Below are 18202 nucleotides of genomic sequence, written 5' to 3' on the forward strand. Positions count from 1 at the left end.
GGATCATCTGTCCTGGAAACACAGATGTGTAGGGAGACTAGGGCAGTGAGGAGGGGTGAATGCTGAACAGAAATCAGCGTCTGTTACAAAAAAGAAAGGGGGAAATAAGCTAAAATAGCAAATGGTCACTACAGTCACGAAATAATATGAATATCTACCAAAAACAAACCTTCCAGAGGGAATGGCAGCACATTTGGATTATGGAGCTGAGATTTTGCTCTTTCCTTTTTGCCCAATGCTTGAAGTTTTTTCACCCCAGAACACCTTTCAAAGTATATTATCTCAGAGACCTCCCTTAGGAATTTTCAAAACTCATTTTATGATTTCTTGTATTTTATATGCTGGATTTTAAGTTAAAATATTTCATTTATTAGTACATTACTAAAGTTGTATTAGATTACTTTATTACCGTCTTTAATATATACAATAAATCAAGGAGAGCATCCATATCCTCATTTACCAAGTGACATAAAATAATTTATTTTAAGCTAATTATATGCAAATATATATATTAAGTTAATCATATATAAAATATGATTTCTCAACAAGTAGATTTTAAAGTGACTTACATAATGTTTGAATAAGGGCCCAAATATTTATGGAGCTATACTCTAAATTTAACTATGTATTCTGACATGAAAAACAAACAAAAATTGCTATTGTGATCCAATGTTTAAAATTCTTATATTTTGTGTTTTTAAAAAAATCAAAGAATTTATTTTTATGATTTTTATGTTTTGTTTTTAAATGACATAAGAGAGAAGATTTTTGACTACTATTCGGAAACATTTCTCTGCAAATAATCTATCCCAGGGTCTCTGGCCTTTATTCCCAACATATGAAAAGTCAACTGGTTATAATCACCAGGATATTTTCTCTTTCTTAACACTGGTTTTTTTAATTAATGCTGGGATTTCAATTATAACTTTGGCAGAGGTGGTCATGCATTGGTTTAGTAGACTATTTCAACCTGGAACTCTATACTATCAATGGTGGAAAATGGAACAGAATTGTTATTTAAAGGTCTATTATACAGACTTATCCATTTATAAATTAATTGAACTACTATTTACAGTCTTTGTCTATACCTACTTCTTCTTGCTTTTAATAATTTCTGTTTTTAATCAACTTTGTTGAAGTATAATTAAAAACAACGAAGTGCATCTGTTTAAAGCTTACAATTGATGAGTTTCAACAATTATATACATGCACGAAACAAACATCACAATGAAGATACAGAACATTTCCATCATCCTCAAAAGATTTTTCCTTCCCTCCACCCCAGTGCCAGCCTCCAGTGATGTACTTTGTTTGCATTTTCTAGAATTCTATACAAATGGAATCATACAGTATGTACTCTTTTCTGCTTGGCTTCTTTCACTCAGCATAATGATTTGAAATTCATCCATGTAGCTACATGTGTTAGTCATATTATTTTAATTGCTGGATTTTTTTCATTATATTGATAGATCACATTTTATTTGTCCATTTAGCAAATACTGATGGACAGTTGAGTTGTTTTCAGCTCTGGGCTATTGTAAATAATGATGCTATTAACATTTGTGTACAAGTCTTTTTGTGGACATAAGTCTTCATTTCTCTTGGATAAATGCCTAGGAGAGGAATGGCTGATCTGTACGGTAGATGTTATGTTTAAAAAAACTGCCAAACTCTTTTCCAAATATAGTTAAACCATTTTATGTTTATATTTCCATCTTCTGCCCATTTTTAAAATTGAGTTCTGTCCTATAATTGAATTGTAAGAAGTCTGTATATATTCTGCAATTGAGTCCTTTGTCAGAAATACGTAGTACACATATTTTCTCCCCTTCTGTAGCTTGCCATTTTATGTTCATATTGGTGTCTCTGGATGAGCAGAAGTTTTAAATTTTAATTAAGTCCTATTTTCCTCTTTTTTTTTCATTTGTGGTTTGTGTTTCATGTGCACTATCTAAGAAATACTTGCTGTTCCAACCCAGCTCTTGGAGGGCTCAGGTAAGCACAACCCTAAGACCAACGAACATGCCAGACAGAGAGTGAGGTATGGGTTTATTAGGACTTACGAACAGGAGAGGGTCCCCAGTGGCAGCTGTCTGAGGAAAATGGAATGAGTACTCTGCAAGGGTGGGGGTGCAAAGAGGCAGCTTATAAGGGTTTAGGACAAAGACATTCCATAGAGTATGAGAATAGAGTTTTGGCAGGGTCTCCTGACACAGGGGTCTGCAGCTTTGTTATCAACAGTGATCAGCGGAGGGGAGTTTTAATGCTTTGTTTACTATACCATCTATTCATACTTTCTTCCACGAGGGAGTGCTTTTTATTCTATATTTAGCTTTAACCATTTCCCAGTTACTAGGAATATGGTAAAGAGTCATATAAGGTAGCAGGGACATAGGGCTGTCCCCACGTGCAATATCCTGTCCAGTTATAGGGTAAATAGAGCCAACCATATTGTCCACAGGTCCACAGCCATCCCTCAAGGGAAAGATATGCCCAAAGTTGGTTAGAGATATTTTGCAGTGGAAAAGACTAATGTTCTGCAGTTAAACAGTAAAAGTACACAATTTCGGGGGGTAGACACCCCACATCATGAATTCCATCAAGTCTTTCCATACAGACAGGGGCAACATGGTCTTCTGTTACAGCTTCTGCCATCAGCCACCCTGAACCATCATACGTGGCATACCCCAACGCAGGTCAGGGCTTGTTCACCTGCTCCTGTACAAGGGAGAAGATGTAAGCCCCAGTCTCATTATAGGGTGGTAGTTGGATTTCAGTCTTAAATGAGAAGATTCTTTTCCAGATTTTCCAATGCACTGAATTCTGCTAAGCCAGCAGGGTATTCCACACAGTCCAATTTGCAGGGGTCACAGTCCAAGGAAAACTGGTAGTGCCTGATGATGGCAAGTCTGTGCAAACCCAACATTGGGTTCGATTGTGGGCATGAGTTACCACTGTCAGAAGGTGTTTGCTAGGGTGCTATGGACAAAAAGAAACATGTTTATGGGGAATAAAAAGGGGTAATACCTCCTGATCTAACAATGTACATTCTAGAGTTCCACTGGTTGATAATAAGGTACCAGGCAAAGAAATATTATGGGGAGGTTTTAAATACCAGATATTCTCCCCCTGCAAATCTTCAGAGTCCTCTACCATTATATCAGTTCTTAATCTGGGCATAAGAAGGGTCCACATAGTTACGCCTAAAGTTCCCATGGGAAAAGGAGACCCCAGATTGGTAATAATGATTTTAATAGGCATTTTCTGTATAAACTGAGGTCTTATTACAATAGTTTCAGTAACTCCTATTTCCCAGAGACCTAGGATTCCTAACCAACATGGCTGCATAGGCCAGCACCAAGGCCAATTGACCTGTTTTCCCTGAATTGTGTGGTCTGAGGCACAGGCAACAAAGTATTATCTTTCCCCCTTTTAGGCTGTAAAGCAACTGGCCCTTTAATTTGTATTCTCAGCTCCTCCATCAGTCCTGCTGTTAGCATTTCAATAGGGGCTGGGGCTGCAGCTCTCCCTGTGGAGGTCTGGCTAGTTAGGGCCTGATAAAGCCTTTTAGTCCACTGCTGCAAGGACTTCTTATCCTTTACCTGTTCCTTTAACAAACCATTCATTCTTTCAATAAGGCCTGTACCTGTACTGTTATCAGGTAGATGGAAAATCCACATTATGTCATGGTCCATAGCCCATGCTTGGGTCATTTGTCCACTGAAAGGGGTCTCCGATCACTGTCTGTCTGTGTAAGTACACCGTAGAGTGCTCATTCTTTCCGAACAGTTGATGGTGGCCCGTTGGCTCACCTTCCCCACAAGGAAAGCTAACAAAAGTCCTGCAGCCATGTCCACAGCAGTAAAGGCATACCTCACCCCCTCCAAGAGTGGAAGGGGGCCGATGTAGTCCACTTGCCACCGGGTCACGGGATTTGTGACCGGCCAATGTGTCCCATCTGGTGCGGGAGCCTACGTGGCCGATGCGGGGAGCACAGAGGGCACTCTCTAGTGATGTCCACTAGCTGCTGGCCTGTGATTGGCAGCGGAACTGCTGGGCCAGATGCCACGGGGTTTGCTAACCACGATGTCCACTTTTCTGATGAAGCCATTCTGTTACTTCCCTGGTTTCAGCTGTGCTGCTTCAAACCCGTGCGAGTGTATCTGCTTCCATATTCCCAGGTAACATGTTGGGAGTGTGGGCAGGGACATGATAAACAGTTCCTTTCCTCATTGACAGGCATCCCAGATGTCTTTCCATAATTCTTGTCCTCAGAGGGGGTGACCTGTGACCATCCACTGTTCCTGCTTCCAGGTTGCCATCCAAGTCATAAGGCCTTTGTAAACAGCCCAGCTGTGGGTATAGACAGCACGTCTCCTGGTTCATGCACCGCTGCCAGCCACACTGCTCTTAACTCAGCCCATTGACTGTTTAGCCTAGCACCAGTCTCCCACCATGTAGTGTTGGTACTGGGTTGCACTGCCACAGCTGTCCATGTGGGAGGCTGCCTGCCAGCAGATCCATCACTGTACCAAGAAGACTCGGGAATGGTACCCATGCCTTCCATAGTGGGCATTTCAACAGCTATTTCAGGTGCAACAACTTTAGCTGTTGAATCATCTATATAGGACAGTGATCTGAGAATCTCATGCCTTTCTGCACTCAGAGGGCTGGTATTGAAAATGCTGCACTGTAGCAGCAGGCTTAGGAGCCATTATCCACCCCTGATTAAAGATGGTCATTTTCAAGGTGACTGGGCATCTTTGCATCAGTCCCTCCACTTGCAATAAGGCATTATATGCAGCACATAATTGCTTTTCCAGGGGCCTATATCTCAGTTCTGCCCCTTTCCACTTACTTTGGATTTACTTTGCTCTTCTTTTCCTAGTGTCTTAAGATGGAACCTTGGGTCACTGTTCTTTGTTCTTTTCCAATATAAGCCTTTAAAGCTACAAATAAATTCCCTCTAAACACTTCTTTAGCTGCATTCCACAGATTTTTTTTTATCTTTTTTTTTTATTAAATTCAGTTTTATTGAAATACATTCACACACCATACAATCATCCATGATATACAATCCACTGTCCACAGTATAACATAGTTATGCGTTCATCACCACAATCTATCTCTGAACATTTTCCTTACATCAGAAAGAACCAGAACAAGAATAAAAAATAAAAGTGAAAAAAAACACCCAAATCATCCCCCCATCCCACCCCATTTGTCCTTTAGTTTTTATCCCCATTCCTCCACTCATCCTACAGATTTTTACATATTTTATTTTCATTCCATTCAGTTCAAAATACATTCTGATTTGTAACTTCTTTGATCCACAGAGTATTTAAAACTGTGTTCACTGCCAAATATTTGGGATTTACCTAGATATCTTAATGTTACCGGTTTTTAATTAATTTCAATGTGATAAGAGAACATAATTCATACTATTTCAATTCTAATAAATTTATTGTCTTGCTTTATGGACTTACATATGGTCTGAATTAGTGAATGTACTGAAATGAATATGTAAATATATTTTACACTCATTGATTTAGGAGTTCCATGATTATTAATTATATCAAGGCAGTTGATGATATGTTCAGATATTCTGCCCTTATTTATTTTTTGCCCAGTTGTCCTATTAATTCTTGATATAGAGAGCTAATAAAGTCTTCTACTATAATTTTGAAATTGTCTATTTCTACCTATAATTATTTTCAATTTTTGCTGCATATATTTTGAGGCTCTGTTTTTAGGCACATACACATTTATGTTTGTTATGTCTTCCTGATAAATTGATACTTCAATCATTCATTTTTATCTCTGTAATACTCATTTTCTTGAAGTTTATTTTCTCTGATAATAATATAGTCACTCCAGCCTTCATATCCTTACAGTTTTTATGACATATCTTATTCCATCCATTTACTTTCAAACTAACTATCATTATATTTAAAGTGCATCTCTTCTAGTTATATATAGTTAGGCCTTGCATTTTTATCCATTCCAACAATCTCTCCCTCTTAATTGGATTGTTTAGTCCGTTAACAACATGAATGCAAGCATAGCTATTACAGTTGCTTGCAGGACACCAAACTGAGGTCTCCAGTGATTCTAGCAAAGAGATCAACTGTGATTCTTCACACTGACAACAACCACGGAGACAAGCATATGAACATGTACATTTGGAAAAATGAATAACAGTGATTTAAATCAACTTCAACAGAATGCATTAAACCTCAGTAAACCCAACATAAACCAGCTGTGAGCTCCCCAGAGGACAAAATTCACTTTATGTTGCATCAGTTTTGATATATTTAACTCCTATGGCATTGTCACAGCTCTATCAGCTTGATGGGTTTATTGGGTTCAAGAACTCTTCTGCTACTTAAATATTTTTGTTTTACAACTGATTGTTAAAACTGGGAAATAAATTCCTCATGAAAAGTCTATGAACTAGAAATTCTAACGAGACCAGAAAAAAAGATCAGAAACCCATTTTTATTTCTGAACTAAAGATATTTAAAACAATAAATCAAGTAAAATTCTTCCCTTTTTCTGAAATTCTCAATGAAAATTGGAACTAAAATTAATAGCTCACAATTTTAGAGCTTCTGTTCAAAATGTGATCCAAATGTGCACTACTTAAAGGTTCTTGGAAAAGGATAGCTAATTAGTTGAAAGCAGAAATGTCTAATTCATTTTCTGGCTAATATACATCATTCAAAATGAGTCGGTCTCTAAGAAATAAGTGGCTTAAGTAAGATTTTTCGTAGGATTCTAATTCTCTGTACAAAAAACAAAATAAAATAAAATAAAATACTACCCACTTTTGAAGAGCCTAGTTTGAGATTCATGTCTTTCCTGAACCCTCTTCCAGATCACTCCTTCACACAGCCATCTCCCCTTTCTCTGAACTTTTATAGCACTTTTTTGTCCATTCCACTTATTTCTATGCTATTTGAACTTTTGCCTATGAATTCTTCCCATCTGTAATTTACTGTAAGAAATAGGTAACAAATGAACTGATGAAACTATAGAGTCTTCTTGTGACTTTTAGAAAGGAATACAGGTTAGTTCTCAAATTTCACCAAGAAGTCTAAAAGTAACTAAAGATGATTATTGTAATTTGTCCAACTTAATATTAGACAACAGCTGGAGTTGTCTGTATAAAATAGAGCAAATTTCTCAGCTGGCCTCCTACCCAAGGGAAAAGGAGCCAGGAGAATGGCCAAGGTTAGCCACCCATGAGAATATCTCCAGCATACAAACATAGATTTGGACAAGGTAGCATAGCCTAAAGGAAAGGCCCTGTAAGAAATTCAACTTTCTTTACTGTAATTTCATGCCACCAAACAACCTTTAGATATTTACTTTGGGCTCCTGAATGATTCTACCGACCCTCAATGCAAACAGAGAGCCAGAAAGGAGGTTGTGGTTGCCTATCTTTTCCCATAGCCACAGCCTTCTAGCTCAGCCAGGTGCACTTTCTTTACCGCTGGGTTCAGCCTCACTCCAGCCCTGATAAACAGACAGAGCCCTGGCTGCATTCAAGGGCCTGACTTGAAGAGTTCTCTGGTTCTGAGTTCAAGCGCCCATAGCACATCTGCAGGTCGGGCAGTGCTCCGAGAACCCCTATGGGAACAAGTTCCTCTTGCCGCTGCTCCCGCTCTAACCATAGTCTCCTACCCTCGGCAGCTGGCTGGGCTTTCAGTCCTTGTGACCTGGCTTATTGGGAGCTTGGAGTCTTCCCTGGTCCCTCAAATCAGGAGCGATAGAATATCAACAGCTGGTTCAGCACAAGCATCAACCAGTCAGGGTGGGTGCCAACCCTCAGTAACCAGAGCATCTGTGTTGCTTCCCAGCTGGAGATCAGGCAGCAGCCCAACCTCTAGGCAGCTGGCAGCCTTAATAATTTCCACCTTTAATTCATCAGGTATAATGCACCAGGCACTGTACTATGTCTTTGACATACATTATCTCATTTAATTTTCCCAGCAACCCTTCCCAGGAAAGTGTGCCTCAAGGTCACATCACTGCCCAAAGTCTCACAGCTAAGAATGACAGAGCCAGGATTTGCAACCAGCTGTTTGTTTCCAAAGCCCATGTTCTAAATCTCTGTTTTAGCTAATAGATTTAATCCCTTTATAGCTATTTCTCAGTGTGGCTTTGGAGTCTGAGATCAGAATTCAAATCCTGCTTCTTCCCCTCTCTAGTTATCTATCTTCTGGGTCTCTCTGAAGTTCAATTTCCCCATCTGTACAATCAAGATAGTGACAACTTTCATGGCTTGTTTTAAAGATTAAATGACTTAATGTATGCAAAAACTACATGGTCTAGATCACAAATTCCATTACTGTTGTTTTTCTTCCTGATTCAAACCCCCAATTCCTACTATGTGGCAATACCTTGCATGTTGTCTGTATCTCGGAGAAGGGAGGGAGAAAAACCAGAGGCTGACTGCTTCTAATGCTCTGCCACCCACCCCCCAGCTGCCTTTCATTCTACCAGGAAGCTGTAGGGCCTCAGGTGCAAATACCCCTGAAAGAACCAGCATGGAGGATGCAATAACCCCACACTTGAATATCTAAGATTTAAGATCTAATTGTTTCTAAGGTGAACTAGGGAATCCAAGAGCATGGGCACCTTGAAGGAAGGAGGGGAAGGGAGGCAAGCAAAGTTTACATTTTTATGCCATCTCAGCTCCATAGCCTAACCTCCATGTCACAGATCCTGTGGCTCTGAAGGGTTCTACATCCGAGAAAGGGCAGGTTCACCTGTGGACTGAGCAAATGGGAGAAGGCACCCAACATATGAGAAGTGCCTCCGTGCCTACCATATCCTCACACACCACACCACATGCACACCTACCACACACACACACACACACACATGCACACACCACGTATCACCTCTACAGCTGGGAACTGCCACAGACCTCATCCTCAGGGAGCAGTTCACTTCCCTTCTCTAGGCCTCAGTTTCTTCACCTCTAAAATAAAGTGATTCTACTTGAAATGATCTCTAATGTCCCGTCAACTCTGACACTCTGCTGGGATAATGATTCCTTCCAGTAGATAATAAAAGCTGAATGGATATGTTCTTATTCCTGTGGAACTGTCACACCATTACACAATGGCCCCTCCACTGGTGGGAGGGAAGAGAGAGTCCCAGAGCTCTGGCCTCTTCTCTCTATTTACACTCACCCCCTTAGTGGTCTCACCCAGGCTTGTGGCTGTAGATACCACCTATCCCTGGCAAAATGCAAATTATATCTAGCCCAGACCTCTCCCCTAAACTCCAGACTCGAATAACACAGTCATCTCCACTTGGATGTCTAATAGACAACTCAAACTTACATGTCCCAAGGTGATCTTCAGATACTCATCTTCAAACCTGCTCCTCCCCATTCCTCCCCATCTCAGTTAACAGCAATGTCACCCTTCCTATAGCTCAGATGCTTGACTCTCTCTTTCCCTGATATCCTACATCCCATCTCTCAGGAAACCCTGTTGGCTCTACTTCAAAATGCATCCAGAATCCAGCTACTTATCACTACCTCCACAGCTACCACCCTGGTGAAAGCCATCATTGTCTGGCATCCAGGTTGTCAAAATAGCCTCTAATTGATCTCCCTGCTTCTACCCTTGTCCTGCTAGTCTGTTCTCAGCTAAGCTGCCAGAATTATCCTCTGAGAACAAAAGTCAGATCATGTCATTTCCCTGCCCAAGCCTTGCAATTGCTTCCCTTCTCCCTCAAAGGAAAAATCAAGGCCCATCTGGCCTTGCATCACTTCTCTGACCCTCTCTTGCTCCAGACCCCCTCACTCACTCTGCCCCTGTGCAGGCCCTCTTGGATATTTTTTGAATATGCCAAATGTGTCTTGCCTCAGGGCCTTTGCACTTTGCTCTTCCCTCTGCCTGGAATACTCTTCTCCAAATAGAGACTCACCTTTATTAGGTGCCTCCCTATTGAAAATTGCAACCTCACCCCCACCCCCCAGCAGTCTTCCTCCCCTCTTGTTCTTTTTCTCCACTGCACTTATCAGACATATTATATAACTGATTGATTAACTGATTCCCTCTCTATCTCTCGCTCTCTCTCTCTCTCTCTCTCTCTCACTCTCTCTCTCTCTCTCTCTCTCTCATACACACACAATAGAGATGATGGCTTGCATTTTTACATATTGCAGTATCTCCTGCACCAAGAACTGTGTCTGACACATAGTGGATACATAACAATATTTTGCTTAATGAATGAACCCATGAATTACTTGAGATGAGCTGCATGTTTCAAATTATAGGTCAGGAGTTGGGAGGAGTTAGTAACCATCCAAGTCCTTGATAACAATATGCATTTCCAATGTGCACTTACACATCTTCTTGGACATCCCTGTGATCAGCAGCTCAGCTCGTCGTTATGGATTATTACGGATTGCACATGGAAGAACTGCCCAGTCATTGGCTTCTGAGAACTCTGAAAGGAAAGGTTACAGTTACACCAGCAAGTCTCAAAGGACACTGCTCCTTGAGTCACTGTAGGTTGGAGGAAATTCATTTGGGCCCCTGTAAAAGGCATGGTTGGCAAGACACGCCCAGCTCATCTGAGAATTCCATGACTGGGTGAGCTGAGTCCTGCTGGCTCCCAAAGGGACCAGCCTGTCATTGTCACATCTGGCACAGAGCCAGCGATACTTGAAGGTTGAATCCATCAGTGTTGAGTAGCTTCCTTTTCTATGTCTCTCCAGAGCTGGAGGCAGCCAAGAATGTGGTGTGAGCTTTGCGTGATGCTGCGAGCTTGCGTGGGTTTGGTTTTGCACACAGCTTTCATTTCCTGATCTGGGCCCTCTTCACTCAGTGTGTGAACACTCACAGGATGTTCAGGATATTGGCTCAGGCTGAAGACTTAGCAGCTGAGATATGCGCAAGGCTGTGCACTCTCTGGAGCACGAGGTACTGTGATTTGATGGATTTGTGCATTTAATGAGCTTTTCAAGTCCCTTTATCACTCAGAGCAGAGCACTTTGCTTTCATAACTGTCATGCTCAGGAACAAATCTGCTTCAGAACAGGGCCTATTCGGATCTCCTTCCCTTCCCCAGCACCTGATCCAGTGCCTGGCACATGGGTTGCTGAGTCTGTTGTGCAATGTGCACACAGCTCTTGAAAGCATTCCTATTTCCCTTTGAATTTAGGAAGAATAAGCAGGTGCATATGCTCTGTGCTTACCATTTCTAATTTAACTACAATAAACAGGGATTAATTTTGTATTAAGAAAGAAAATAAAAAGAAATTTCTCATCCTTACCTTTTTCTCAGTCAGGGCTTTCTCTGATAGGGTGGCTCAGCCTCTGTGTCTCTCTCCAGTATAAAAACAGATGTCATCAGATGACTGGAGGTTTTGTCTTTTTTTCTTTCTTTTTTTTTTTTTTTTTTTTTTTTTGGTAGAGGAAGGGTGGAGGGTTGTGGTAAAAAGTAATTAGAGAGGCAAAATAATCAAAAGAAGAGTTTCCCAATAGCTGTCTTAATCTAGAGTTTTAAAGGACTGCTCCTGAAGCCAGAAGCTACTCATTGCACCAAAAATGGGGAATAAAGCACAATGGACAAGAGCCAACCTGTGGCCTTTGCCATCTTTGCCCTGCCCCTGGCAAGCCGTGAGATCCTGGGCGACGGACTTAACCTCCCTGAGCCTTAGCTTCTTCAGCCCAGCAGTGCACATGAAAACAGTGCCCAGTGTCACGAGCTGTTTCGAAGAGTAAACACGGTAACATCTGTGAAGGCTTGCTCAGCACAATGCCTGCACAGAGTAAGGGCTGAAGAAGGGATGGTTATTAGTGTCATTATTGTTATCCATCAGCTCTTCCCCCACCTTCCTTAATCCTGAGGAAATTCTGACTTGCTACATTTTCTCTCCTGACTAAGCATAAGTCTTCTCTCTTGCTTCAACGCAATCTGAACTTTCTCTCCCTCCTCCTTCTACTTTCAACTCAACTAGAGGCTTAACTTGGTAGCTCAAGAACTGGGACTATTTGTTCAGCTCCCAAGGGCATTCTTCTCTCACCTCCGATTTGTTCATTTGTCCATGGATTTCCCCTGGATCCTCCTGTCCCAGCCCCACTCTGTTGGAAGGCCCTGCCCTGCTCCACCATTTGTCCAAGCAGCATCCGAGTCATCAGCCTTTGCCTCACCCCCCTCCCAGCTTCCCAGTTCAATCCATGTTTTCAAACCAATCTCCTTCCTCATTTTAAAATAGTTGGGTCCCCACAGTTAACACAAGACTCCCTGGCCCAGCCTTATTGTCTCCCCTCTCAGTGATTCTTTCCTGTTTCACACCCGGGATTCCTGCGCGTGCCAGCCTGTGCTCACCTTGCCCACATCTCACGGCAGGAAGAGCCCACGGAGAGAGGGCTGAAGACGCTGCTCTCCCACCACTCCTGTCCCCATCAGACCAGAAAGGAAGGCAAAGGAAGCCACCTTCCTTCCTTCCCAGAGCCCCCTTAATTAGCTTAACTAATAGTAAGAAGAAAACATTCGCAAAATGCCCTCGGTTTGGAAGGAAAGGCTCTTCCCTACAAACATACAAGATTTTCACCGTGCTGCTGTCATCAAGTGACATTACCATTCTTCTCAGTTTCCCTGTCCTCCAGGCTTATTAACACCTCTGGGAGTCTGTCCTCAGGCACAGACATGTCCTCCCCACACCCTGGCAACACCTCCACTGGGTTTTGTCACCTGCTCCAGCAGGACTGGAAACCCAGTACATGCAGGAGTCACAGTGTCAGGAAGCTAATGTTCAGGGAATGCACATGGCTTTATTAAAGTCATTCACATCCAATTCACTGACTAGGAGTTTCCAGCCAATGGCACAATTAAGCTACATCAGTATAAATCTGTCCAAATTAAGTAAAATATATGTGCATATAATTCAGAGAGCTGCATTTTCATTATCCATATGACACCAGTGACACATTTTTCACTCTTCGATCAGTTGTTTTGACAAGTGTCATCATAGACTTAGCTACCATTTTGTTTTCCCACTTTATAGAAGCTGAGTTAGGAAGAAAAAGAATCTTTTGGCACAATTTTTTAAATGGTATTTTCAAGTCGCAGAAGGGATTTGCCATTTCCTCATAAGCTAGGATGTGTGTTTAACTGCATTTTCACCCTGTCTTGCACTGTGCAGAACTTACAAGCCCCGGTGGAGAATTTGGGGCCAAATTTATCGTTAAATAAACTCTGGAATGCTCCAGGCAGGGTCGTTAACTTGTCTCCACTACAAGCTACATACATCTCTAAACAGCCACCTCCCTTCTGGGGGCTCGGGATTCTGGGTGTCCTCCACAGCCCGCCCCTGGCATGAGGGGACAATTGGACCATTATTTTTGCACCAAGAACAAGCAGCCAGCTCAGTTCAGCTCTGTACACGGGTATGAAAAAAAAAAAGGAGGACCAAATTTAGACCACTGGGAGAATTTATTTGTCTTAAGAGTATTTAAGACACACAGGCAAGCCCCGGCAGGTTATAAATGGTCAGCTTTGTGCAATTAACACACAAGTCTGAAAAGCATCCTCTGTGGATTCGGTTTAGAAACATCACGGTGGGTCACACCACGTGGGTGGCCTTGACAAGAGTCTCACTCTTTGAACCCACAACAACCCAGGAGATCAAGGACCCACCCAACACCTTTCTCCACATCGCGTTTTTAGAGAGTTATTTCATCGTCTTACTCAAAATATCACCTTGAAGTTCCCATTTTTTCTCAAAAATAAAATGTTAAATTAATGAGATTCTTAAAACTTCTTAAACAAAGTTCTTGTCCAAATCTCTAATTTTCATGAGAGGAAACTGACTGCCAACTCTATTTGAATTCTAGCTTTGCTACTAACTCACCGTCTATATATATATATATATATTTTATCCTGGGTCACAAGAGATCACCAAAGCCATTGACTGCTACTGAAACAGACAAGTTTATTAGAAAAAAAGAGAGAACAGGATGATTTAAAGCCTCATTTCCCATTCATCATTTATGGCGTGTCTTTTGAATAGAATCGCTGGGGAGTTTTCCTGTCCCCAGAACCCAATCAGTGCTGTCTATCAGAGAGCCCCCCAATTTATCCACAATTCCTGAGGATTACAGCTAGGTGGTCTGGCCCCTCACCCTCTCCTGGAGAGGCAGATGTGCCATCTCTCCCTGAATTTCAACACTGTGTATTGAGAAAGGGTCTCCTGCCCACAGCTGGGGGTGGGAGGGGGTGTCTCCACTGCCTAGCCAAGCTTTCAAAGCCCTGGATCCCTGTGAGGGTGACGTTTCCAAGCAAAAGCAGCTGCTGAAGATGACAAGGATCAGGAGAGATGGGAACAAGCCTAATAAGTTCTGAAGGAGCATCTCTCTTGAAGACATGCAGCTAAGGCATAGACAGAGAGAAAATAAATCCAAACCAGTACAGCGATAAGACTGTAAGATCACTCAGCTTTATCGTCCCACCTGGCCACAGATGAAACTAAGCAGAGGTGGCAGAAAGGATGAGCACCCTCTAGGAAGGGATTGCTGCCACCCATTGTCATTGTCAACAGAGCTGACAAGTCAGATGCAAAGCCAAATGCCTGGAAGAGGGTTGCAGAGTGGTTTTGATTGAGCTGCCCCATCCACCCTCAGCTTGCTCTACCTAGCACCCAGATCAGAGGTCTTCTCCCATCAGCCCCTGACCCAAGCTGGAGTCAAAGTGGCCCCGGCCCATAAGGGCCCCAGGGCAGCGAAGCCTACCACCAGCAGCCCTCAATCATTTCCTCTGAGTTGAGACCCCTGGACTCGGCCCCATCCATGAGCCTCCACCTCTTCCTCTCTCTTCCTCTTCAGAGCCTGCAGTGTAAAGAAGGAAAAGCTGTGGACCAGGAGGGGGAATACCTCGTCTAAGCTCCTTCCTTAATCAGGTGGAACCCGGGACAATTCCCTGAACTGATCTGACCCAGCATCCTCATCCATCAAACTGGGATAATAACCAGGAAATGGTATAGTAAAGGGGTTAAACGCACGCAGCCCAGAGTCAGAGACCTTGAGTTTAAATCCCAGCTCTGCCACTTACTAGGCAGGTAACCTTGGATGAGTTCCTTGACTTCTCCATGCTTCAGTGTCTGCATTTGCAAAATGAGGGTAATAACATTATATGTCAATAATTGAGACAATGTAAAAAGAAATTAAATTTGATAAAGGCATAAAGTAGTTAGCATGGGGGCTGGCACAAAGTAAAAACCCAATAATGTTAACTGTTTTGCATTGCCATCATCACCATCCTCTACCAAAGCAGTGAAACAGAATTCAAGGAATCAAGGGCTACACATATTACTATCCTTATCACAGGGAGTCTGGCTCATCACTTCCTTCAGTCAATGTCACTGCGCAAGGCTAAGGACAAATTAGCCTTTTTTTCACTTTTGAGAGCTAATGAGCTCAGCGAAACAGACATTATGCCCTCAATTCTCCAACAGATTTAGAACAAAAGGAACCTGCAGAGCTCAGATAAATGTGGAACCATCATCACCAAACACTGCCTTCCTAACTTCCTTGAATCTTGTGCATCTCCTAGTGGTGATCTCTCAAAAAACTCTGAATGCTCGTCCTTGGGCAGAGAGCAAGGGAGAAAGTGTGGTGTCATTTAGGCTTCTTCTAGGGTAGGGTCTGGGCCCCACACAGCAAAACACTTCCTGTTAAAGGGACAGATAATATGTCTCACATCTCCCTAAAGAGGCATTGGGGAAATCCAGCACCAGTGAACTCTCACCACCAGCCTTCACAGTTCAAGAGCCAGGAGACAACTTGTTTTGTGGGGCCCCAAGTAAGCTGTAAGAAAATGCTGTTAACCTGCAGTTTCTAATGCCCCTTTGCTGTCTCCCACCCTAATCTGCTGCCTCCCCAGCCCCAGGGTGGGAGGAAGCAGCCTACAAGGCCGAATATTTCCTCTCACTCCACCCCAGAACTCCTCTGCCTTTTAATGTCCCACAAGGTACAAAAGACAGTGGAGCTAACCTGCACTTTGGAATCCGCCAGATCTATGGGGGATTCCAGGCTCTGCCGCTCACTAACTGTGACCTTGGGGAAGTTGCTTAATATTTCTAATGCCTCTGTCTCCTTGCCCAAAATGGGATTCTACCTGCCTTGTAGGTGGCTGTGGAGAGTGCCTGAGAATATCCATATAAGTTTTAACCCATCAACATATAACAGGCCCTCAGCGGTTATGTCCCATCCCCCAGGAGATGTTAACTCTGAAAGCGCTAATGAACATGAGCTTCAACACGTGGGCTTCCCTGCAAGTCAGTATATCCTTAGAGGCTCTGTCTCTAAGTTCATGTGTACATAGTGCCGTCGGGTTCTCTGCCCATCCCTGTCCACACTGCACAAGTTTGTTTGATGGCAACGATAGGTGAGTGATTATGTAAATTAGCATACACTCATGAGATGGGATATTATGCAGTCATTTAAATGTCTATAAAGAAGTCTATAAAATGGAAAGTGTTTAAGCTATAATAAAGTTTAAAAAGCAGGAAGTAAAATTGTGTGTGCCATATAGCCACAACTATGTTGACTATGCAAAGAAAGGAACCTACCAAGAAATAACTGTTGTTTTCGCTAGGTGGTAGCACTTGGAGTAATAGTTTTGTCCAATTAATTATCCTCCAACTCACTGCCAAGAGAAACCAAACTGGGTAATGAGGTACGAGTCCCAATTTCTCACAGACACCCCATCTATAAGAATGGGAATGGGAGGAAAGGGGATTATGGGCTCAAAAGAGAAAATCTGCATTTCTCTCCCTAGACCTACAACCCACGCTCCAACAAATTCTCCTACTTCATAAACTTTTCATCAAGTGTATTTTCTTTTCTTCTGATGGCTAGAAGTAAATGATGGCATCATCCCAGAAGGGAATTTGCCACATCACAGGTTTTGTGGAGATTGATCTAGTTACTCTTTTTTATTTATTGCCTATTTTCCCTCCAACTTAGGAACTTAGCCAAAATATCATTTAATATTCTGTTTTCCAGTGATGAGAAAAGAAAGAATAAACCCATTTCATGATAGTAACCCATCAAATTCGGACCTCACACCATCCCATCCCAGTCACTAGTCTCAGTCCTCCAGTCTGACAGTCTTCCTTCTTTACTTTCAGCCCTCTGCTGGGTGCACGGACCATAGGAAACATAGGAAAATTGTCTCAGGTCCTCTGTGTCAGACTCATCCTGAGGCCAGGTCCACTCCAGCACCCAGCTGGATGGGTGAAACTGGGGCCTTGGCACATCCGTGGGCTTGGTCTAGAAATAAGGCAGAGGTCCCCTTCCCTCTTAGCTTCACTAACCCATCTAGGAGTCCTGTTTTCCCCACTTCCACAATTGCACAGCATCTGACACTCTCACTCTTCCAATTCTCATATCCTTTCCCCAACTTGTGAAATACTTAACCAGTTGGTAAAATGGGGACAGGTGGAGGAGTACTCATCAAGGAAAATTAACTCCTGATAGATCACATATTTTCCCAAATCTATTGTTTAATCTCCAAGTCCTGAGCTTTTGAAACTAAAAGCCGATAATTGAAGTCGGCCTTCTGCAATGCCTTCTTTTCCTTGAAGCAATAGATGTCGCCCATTAAATGGAAGAAGAGCTGAGACGGAGAAGGAAACGCCCAGGACAAAAAAAATCACACTGCCACACAAGTTTCAATATACACCAAAAAGGGCCTCAAGTTGTTACATTGAGGACATGTCTGACTGCCGAGAGATAGGCTGGTAGAGTATAATTACACTTTTCCGGCTCCTTCTAAACACCAGTTGAGGGTTCTTTTTACTACCCATAAGATAGCTTTCAGTTTATCAAGACATACAAGGTCTTCCTCAATCTCACCACATCTCTCTCCCTATCTAGTTTTGTCTCCTGCCAGCTTTTCACCACCCCTGCCTGCTAGACCCAGTACCAGCTACATAATGGACCAGCCATTCCTCTATTATGCTGTATTCACACTTCTGTGCATTTGAACATACTTCTCTGTCTCCCTGAAATGGCCTACTACCCCCATCTCTACCATTAGTTCTGCCTCAACTTGGAAAGCTTTGATTCCTCTCTTAAATCTAGCACAAAGATTTTTTTTATATCTTCCTAGATGCCTGCAGGCAGCATTAGTCACCACCTTTTGCTGCGCTCCCCATTTGACTGTGAGC

This window comes from Choloepus didactylus, chromosome 17 (assembly GCF_015220235.1).
Source record: "Choloepus didactylus isolate mChoDid1 chromosome 17, mChoDid1.pri, whole genome shotgun sequence".
Lineage (NCBI taxonomy): Eukaryota > Metazoa > Chordata > Mammalia > Pilosa > Megalonychidae > Choloepus > Choloepus didactylus.